The following is a 9,033-nucleotide window of genomic DNA, read 5'->3' on the forward strand; positions in this document are numbered from 1 at the left end:
AAGGCGGTAGTGCTCCCACTCACTTTATTGTAAATACAGGCTTCACCGCAAGTCTGTATAAAACTATATGCTTTGATCAACTTATCAAAGCGTATATTCCAACTCTGAGATGCTTGCACCAGTCCATAGATGGATTGCTGGAGCTTGCACATTTTGTTAGCACCTTTAGGATTGACAAAACCTTCTGGTTGCATCATATTCAACTCTTCTTTAACAAAACCATTAAGGAATGCAGTTTTGACATCCATTTGCCAGATTTCATAAAATGTGGCAATTGCTAACATGATTCGGTCAGATTTAAGCATCGCTACAGTTGAGAAAATCTCATTGTAGTCAACACCTTGAACTTGTCGAAAACCTTTTTGCGACAAGTCGAGCTTTGTAGATAGTAACACTACTATCAGCATATGTCTTCCTCTTGAAGATCCATTTATACAATATGGCTTGCTGATCATCGGGCAACTCCACCAAAGTCCACACTTTGTTCCCATACATGGATCCCAACTCAGATTTCATGGCCTCAAGCCATTTCACGGAATCTGGGATCATCATCGCTTCCTCATAGTTCGTAGGTTTATCATGGTCTAGTAACATGACTTTCAGAATAGGATTGCCGTACCACTCTCGTGCGGACCGTACTCTGGAAGACCTACGAGGTTCTGTAGTAACTTGATCTGAAGTTTCATGATCATCATCATTAGCTTCCTCTCTAATTGGTGTAGGAATCACTGGAACTGATTTCTGTGATGAACTACTTTCCAATTCGGGAGAAGGGACAAATTACCTTATCAAGCTCTACTTTCCTCCCACTCACTTCTTTTGAGAGAAACTCCTTCTCTAGAAAGGATCCATTCTTAGCAACGAATGTTTAGCCTTCGGATCTGTGATAGAAGGTGTACCCAACAGTTTCCTTTGGGTATTCTATGAAGATGCACTTCTCCGATTTGGGTTCGAGCTTATCAGGTTAAAACCTTTTTCACATAAGCATCGCAACTCCAAACTTTAAGAAACGACAGCTTAGGTTTACTGCTAAACCATAGTTCATACGGTGTCGTCTCAACGGATTAAGATGGTGCCCTATTAAACGTGAATGCAGCTGTCTCTAATGCATAACCCCAAAATGATAGTGGTAAACCGATAAGAGACATCATTGATCGCATCATATCTAGTAAAGTACGATTACAACGTTCGAACACACCATTACATTGTGGTGTTCCAGGTGGCGTGAGTTGCGAAACTATTTCACATTGTTTCAAATGAAGACCAAACTCGTAACTCAAATATTCGTCTCCACGATCAGATCGTAGAAACTTTATTTTTCTCGTTACAATGATTTTCCACTTCACTCTGAAATTCTTTGAACTTTTCAAATGTTTCAGACTTATGTTTCATCAAGTAGATATACCCATATCTGCTCAAATCATCTATGAATGTCAGAAAATAACGATACACGCCGCGAGCCTTAACACTCATCAGATCGCATACATCGGTATGTATTATTTCCAATAAGTCAGTAGCTCGTTCCATTGTTCCGGGGAATGGAGTTTTAGTCATCTTGCCTAAAAGGCACGGTTCGCAAGCATCAAATGATTCATAACCAAGTGATTCCGAAAATCCATCTTTATGGAGTTTCTTCATGCGCTTTACACCGATATGACCCAAACGGTAGTGCCACAAATAAGTTGCACTATCATTATTAACTTTGCATCTTTTGGCATCAATATTATGAATATGTGTATCACTACGATCGAGATCCAACAAACTATTTTCATTGGGTGTATGACCATTTGAAGGTTTTATTCATGTAAATAGAACAACAATTATTCTCTAACTTTAAATGAATAACCGTATTGCAATAAACATGATCAAATCATATTCATGCTCAACGCAAACGCCAAATAACATTTATTTAGGTTTAACACTAATCCCAAAAGTATAGGGAGTGTACGATGATGATCATATCAATCTTGGAACTACTTCCAACACTCATCGTAACTTCCCCTTCAACTAGTCTCTGTTTATTCTGTAACTCCTGTTTTGAGTTACTAATCTTAGCAACCGAACAAGTATCAAATACTCAGGGGCTACTATAAACACTAGTAAGGCACACATCAATAACTTGTATATCAAATATACCCTTGTTCACTTTGCCATCCTTCTTATCCACCAAATATTTAGGGCATTTCCGCTTCCAATGACCATTTCCTTTCCAGTGTAAGCACTCAGTTTCAGGCTTTGGTCCAGCTTTGGTCTTCTTCACGAGAGTGACAACTTGTTTGCCATTCTACTTGAAGTTTCCCTTTCTTTCCCTTTGCCCTTTTCTTGAAACTAGTGGTCTTGTCAATCATCAACACTTGATGCTCTTTCTTGATTTCTACCTTCGTCGATTTCAACAACACGAAGAGCTCGGGAATCTTTTTCGTCATCCCTTGCATACAATAGTTCATCACGAAGTTCTAGTAACTTAGTGATGGTGACTAGATAATTCTGTCAACCACTATCTTATCTAGAAGATTAACTCCCACTTGATTCAAGCGATTGAAGTACCCAGACAATCTGAGCACATGCTCACTAGTTGAGCGATTCTCCTCCATCTTTTAGCTATAGAACTTGTTGGAGACTTCATATCTCTCAACTCGGGTATTTGCTTCAAATATTAACTTCAATTACTGGAACATCTCATATGGTCCATGACGTTCAAAATGTCTTTGAAGTCCAGATTCTAAGTCGTTAAGCTTGGTGCACTAAACTATCAAGTAGTCATCATATTGAGCTAGCCAAACGTTCATAACGTCTGCATCTGCTCCTGCAATAGGTCTGTCACCTAGCGGTGTATTAAGGACATAATTCTTCTGTGCAGCAATGAGGATAAACCTCAGATCACGGATCCAATCCGCATCTTTGCTACTAACATCTTTCAATACAATTTTCTCTAGGAACATATCAAAATAAACATATGAAATCAACAACGCGAGCTATTGATCTACAACATAATTTGCAACGCTACCATGACTAAGTTCATGATAAATTTAAGTTCAATTAATCATATTACTTAAGAACTCCCACTTAGACAGACATCTCTCTAGTCATCTAAGTGATCACGTGATCCAAATAAACTAAACCATGTCCGATCATCACGTGAGATGGAGTAGTTTCAATGGTGAACATCACTATGTTGATCATATCTACTATATGATTCACGTTCGACCTTTCGGTCTCCGTGTTCCGAGGTCATATCTGTATATGCTAGGCTCGTCAAGTTTAACCTGAGTATTCCGCGTGTGCAACTGTTTTGCACCCGTTGTATTTGAACGTAGAGCCTATCACACCCGATCATCACGTGGTGACTCAGCACGAAGAACTTTCGCGACGGTGCATACTCAGGGAGAACACTTCTTGATAATTAGTGAGAGATCATCTTAAAATGCTACCGTCAATCAAAGCAAGATAAGATGCATAAAGGATAAACATCACATGCAATCAATATAAGTGATATGATATGGCCATCATCATCTTGTGCTTGTGATCTCCATCTCTGAAGCACCATCGTGATCACCATCGTCACCGGCGCGACACCTTGATCTCCATCGTAGCATCGTTGTCGTTTACGCCATCTATTGCTTCTACGACTATCGCTACCGCTTAGTGATAAAGTAAAGCAATTACAGGGCGTTTGCATTTCATACAATAAAGCAACAACCATATGGCTCCTGCCAGTTGCCAATAACTTTGGTTAGAAAACATGATCATCTCATACAATAAAATATAGCATCACGTCTTGACCATATCACATCACAACACGCCTTGCAAAAACAAGTTAGACATCCTCTACTTTGTTGTTGCAAAATTTACGTGGCTGCTACGGGCTGAGCAAGAACCGTTCTTACCTACGCATCAAAACCACAACGATAGTTCATCAAGTTAGTGTTGTTTTAACCTTCGCAAGGACCGGACGTAGCCACACTCAGTTCAACTAAAGTGAGAGAGACAGACACCCGCCAGTCACCTTTAAGCAACGAGTGCTCGTAACGGTGAAACCAGTCTCGCATAAGCGTACGCGTAATGTCGGTCTGGGCCGCTTCGTCTCACAATACCGGTGAACCAAAGTATGACATGCTGGTAAGCAGTATGACTTGTATCGCCCACAACTCACTTGTGTTCTACTCGTGCATATGACATCTACGCATAAAACCTGGCTCTGATACCACTGTAGGGGAACATACTAATTTTAAAAAAATTCCTACGCACATGCAAGATCATGGTGATGTATAGTAACGAGAGGGGAGAGTGTTGTCCACGTACCCTCGTAGACCGAAAGCGGAAGCGTTAGAACAAGGCGGTTGATGTAGTCGTATGTCTTCACGACCGACCGATCAACAGCGTAACTACGACACCTCCGAGTTCTAGCACACGTTAAGCTCGATGACGATCCCCAGACTCTGATCCAGCAGAGTGTCGGGGAAGAGTTCCGTCAGCACGACGGCGTGGTGACGATCTTGATGTTCTACCATCGCAGGGCTTCGCCTAAGCACCGCTACAATATTATGGAGGACTTTGGTGGAGGGGGGCACCGCACACGGCTAAGAGATCAAGAGATCAATTGTTGTTGTTTCTAGAGGTGCCCCCTGCCCCCCGTATATAAAGGAGCAAGGGGGGAGGGGGCGGCCGGCCTAGAAGGGGCGCGCCAAGAGGAGTCCTACTCCCACCGGGAGTAGGACTCCCTCCTTTCCTTGTCCAACTAGGAGAGGGGAAGGAAGGGAAGGAGAAGGAGAAGGAAGGAGAGGGAGGAAAAAGGAGGGAAGAGGGGCCAGCCCCTAGTCCAATTCGGTTTGGGCTAGGGGGCCGCGCGCCCTGCCTCCTCTCTTCCAGCACTTGGCCCATGAGGCCCATTGCTTCTTCCTCATATTCCCGTAACTCCCCGGTACCTCCGAAAATACCCGAATCACTCGGAACCTTTCTGAAATCCGAATATAGTTGTCCAATATATCGATCTTTACGTCTCGACCATTTCGAGACTCCTCGTCATGTCCTCGATCTCATCCGGGACTCCGAACTCCTTCGGTACATAAAAACTCATAAACTCATAATATAACTGTCATCAAAACCTTAAGCGTGCGGACCCTACGGGTTCGAAAACTATGTAGACATGACCGAGACACATTTCCGGGCAATAACCAATAGTGGAACCTGGATGCTCATATTGGCTCCCACATATTCTATGAAGATCTTTATCGGTCAAACCGCATAACAACATACGTTGTTCCCTTTGTCATCGGTATGTTACTTTCCCGAGATTCGATCGTCGGTATCTCAATACCTAGCTCAATCTCGTTACCGGCAAGTCTCTTTACTCATTCTGTAATGCATCATCCCGCAACTAATTCATTAGTCACATTGCTTGCAAGGCTTATAGAGATGTGCATTACCGAGAGGGCCCAAAGATACCTCTCCGATAATCGGAGTGACAAATCCTAATCTCGAAATATGCCAACCCAACATGTACCTTCGGAGACACCTGTAGAGCTCCATTATAATCACCCAGTTACGTTGTGACGTTTGGTAGCACACAAAGTGTTCCTCCGATAAACGGGAGTTGTATAATCTCATAGTTTGTAGGAACATGTATAAGTCATGAAGAAAGCAATAGCAACATACTAAATGATCAAGTGCTAAGCTAACGGAATGGGTCAAGTCAGTCACATCATTCTCCTAGTGGTGTGATCCCATTAATCAAATGACAATTCATGTCTATGGCTAGTCAAGTAGAGGCATACTAGTGACACTATGTTTGTCTATGTATTCACACATGTATTATGTTTCCGGTTAATACAATTCTAGCATGAATAATAAACATTTATCATGAAATAAGGAAATAAATAATAACTTTATTATTGCCTCTAGGGCATATTTCCTTCACACGCATGTAGTTCAATCAAATCAACATAGCCTTCATGATATTTATGTTCATGGTAGATCATATCCTACTCATGCTTGTACTTGGTGTGAATTAATTTTAATGCATGTTTACGACTGTTGTCGCTCTCTCAATTGGTCGCTTCCCAGTCTTTTGCTAGCCATAACCTGTACTAAGAGGGAATACTGCTTGTGCATCCAAACTCCTTAAACCCCAAAGTTGTTCCATATGAGTCCACTTACCTTCCTATATGCAGTATTTACCTGCCGTTCCAAGTAAATTTGTATGTGCCAAACTCCAAACCTTCAAATAAAATTATGTTTTGTATGCTCGAGCAGCTCATATTTCAACTAGGGCTGCCTATATCTTCCATGCTAGGTGGGTTATTCTCAAGAGGAGTGGACTCCGCTCCTCATTCACGAAAAAGGGCCGGTAACCGGGATGCCCAGTCACATGATCCAAAAAGATCAAAACAAATCAAAATAATTAAACAAAACTCCCCGAGGGTTGTTGTATGTTGGAGGCACTCGTTGTTTCGAGCAAGCCATGAATTGATGCTTGTTGGTGGTTGGGGGAGTATAAACCTTTACCATTCTGTTTGGGAACTGCCTATAATGCATGTAGTATGGAAAATACAGCCATCTCATAGTTGTTGCATTGACAACAAAAGTATGCCGCTCAAAATGTTATTCAATCTCTATTTTAAAATCGAGCTCTGGCACCTCTACAAATCCCTACTTCCCTCTGCGAAGGGCCTATCAATTTACTTTTATGTTGAGTCATCACCCTTCTTATTAAAAAGCACCCGCTGGAGAGCACACTGTCATTTGCATTCATTATTATTAGTTTATATTGGGTAAGATTTGACTGGATCTCTTTTACCATGAATTACAATGTTTAGTCAGTCCTTGATCTTTAAAGGTGCTCTGCATTTATGTTTTGCGGTCTCAGAAAGGGCTAGCGAGATACCATTTTGTTATATCATGTTATGATTATTTTGAGAAAGTGTTGTCATCAGAGTCTTATTATTATGGATCGCTAGCTGATTATGCTATTGATATGAGTAATTGTGAGACCTATGTGTTATTGTTAGTATGGTTAGTTCATAGTATTTGCTGAAACTTGAATGCTGGCTTTTCATGTTACAACAACAAGAGCAAACCGAGTTTGTAAAAGTTTTTCTTTATCACTTTCAGTTTATCAACTGAATTGCTTGAGGACAAGCAAAGGTTTAAGCTTGGGGGAGTTGATACGTCTCCAACGAATCTACTTTTCCAAACACTTTTGCCCTTGTTTTGGACTCTAACTTGCATGATTTGAATGAAACTAACCCGGACTGACGCTGTTTTCAGCAGAACTGCCATGATATTGTTTTATGTGTAGAAAAGAAAAGTTCTCGGAATGTCCTGGAAATCCACGGAGGCACTTTTTGGAATTAATAAGAATTTTTGGCGAAAGAGTTAGTGCCAGGGGGCCCACGGCCTGTCCACGAGACAGGGGGCGCCCCCCTAGGGCGCGGCCCCCTATCTCGTGGGCCCCCTGGACCTCCTCCAACCTCAACTCCAACTCCATATATTCCGTCTCGGGGAGAAAAAAATCAGGGAGAAAGTTTCATCGCGTTTTACGACACGGAGCCGCCGCCAAACCCTAATCTCTCTCGGGAGGGCTGATCTGGAGTCCGTTCGGGGCTCCGGAGAGGGGGATTCGTCGCCGTCGTCATCATCAACCATCCTCCATCACCAATTTCATGATGCTCACCGCCGTGCGTGAGTAATTCATCGTAGGCTTGCTGGACGGTGATGGGTTGGATGAGATTTACCATGTAATCAAGTTAGTTTTGTTAGGGTTTGATCCCTAGTATCCACTATGTTCTAAGATTGATGTTGCTATGACTTTGCTATGCTTAATGCTTGTCACTAGGGCCCGAGTGCCATGATTTCAGATCTGAACCTATTATGTTTTCATGAATATATGTGTGTTCTTGATCCTATCTTGCAAGTCTATAGTCACCTATTATGTGTTATGATCCGACAACCCCAAATTGACAATAATTGGGATACTTCTCGGTGATGACCATAGTTTGAGGAGTTCATGTATTCACTATGTGTTAATGCTTTGGTCCGGTTCTCTATTAAAAGGTGGCCTTAATATCCCTTAGTTTCCACTAGGACCCCGCTTCAATGGGAGGGTAGGACAAAAGATGTCATGCAAGTTCTTTTCCATAAGCACGTATGACTATTTACGGAATACATGCCTACATTACATTGATGAATTGGAGCCAGTTCTATATCACCCTATGTTATAACTATTGTATGAGGAATCGCATCTGGCATAATTATCCATCACTGATCCATTGCCTACGAGCTTTTCCTATATTGTTCTTCGCTCATTTACTTCTCCGTTGCTACTGTTACAACTACTACAAAACCCCAAAAATATTTATCTTTACTTTTGCTGCCGTTACCATTATTATCATACCACTTTTGCTACTAAACACTTTGCTGCAGATACTAAGTTATCCAGGTGTGGTTGAATTGACAACTCAACTGCTAATACTCAAAAATATTCTTTGGCTCCCCTTGTATCGAATCAATAAATTTGGGTTGAATACTCTATCCTCGAAAGCTGTTGCGATCCCCTATACTTGTAAGTTATCATTGACCTTATTAGAAATTGCAAAGGAACTCCATTTTCTCTAAACCTTCTGACCTCATCAAAATTTCCACAGCAAGACCTTAGTACCTACAACCAGTCTGTTCAAAAATATTCAGGTCCACAGTCCAAATAATTCAAATTTTAGTTGAATGAAATTTGGACCAGATTCAGGTCCATAGTCCAAATAATTCAAATAGTCTAAGTATTTTTTATAGCTAAATGCTACCATTTTTTTATAGCCTCTATTAATTAAAAGCTAAATGCTACTATTATTTATATACCCTCTGGTAATTTAAAGCTAAATGGAATTACTGTTTAGGCATTTTTCATAAAAATTGCCCTAGCCAATTTTCTTAAAAAATTTGCTAATCTTTTTTCTTAAATGCTAAAAAAATGCCTACTCCCCTAATCAAATCTAGGGTTCATATGAACATCATCACAACAGCAACATATGAATTTCCCTA

The sequence above is a fragment of the Triticum dicoccoides genome, chromosome 7B (assembly GCF_002162155.2).
Source record: "Triticum dicoccoides isolate Atlit2015 ecotype Zavitan chromosome 7B, WEW_v2.0, whole genome shotgun sequence".
Lineage (NCBI taxonomy): Eukaryota > Viridiplantae > Streptophyta > Magnoliopsida > Poales > Poaceae > Triticum > Triticum dicoccoides.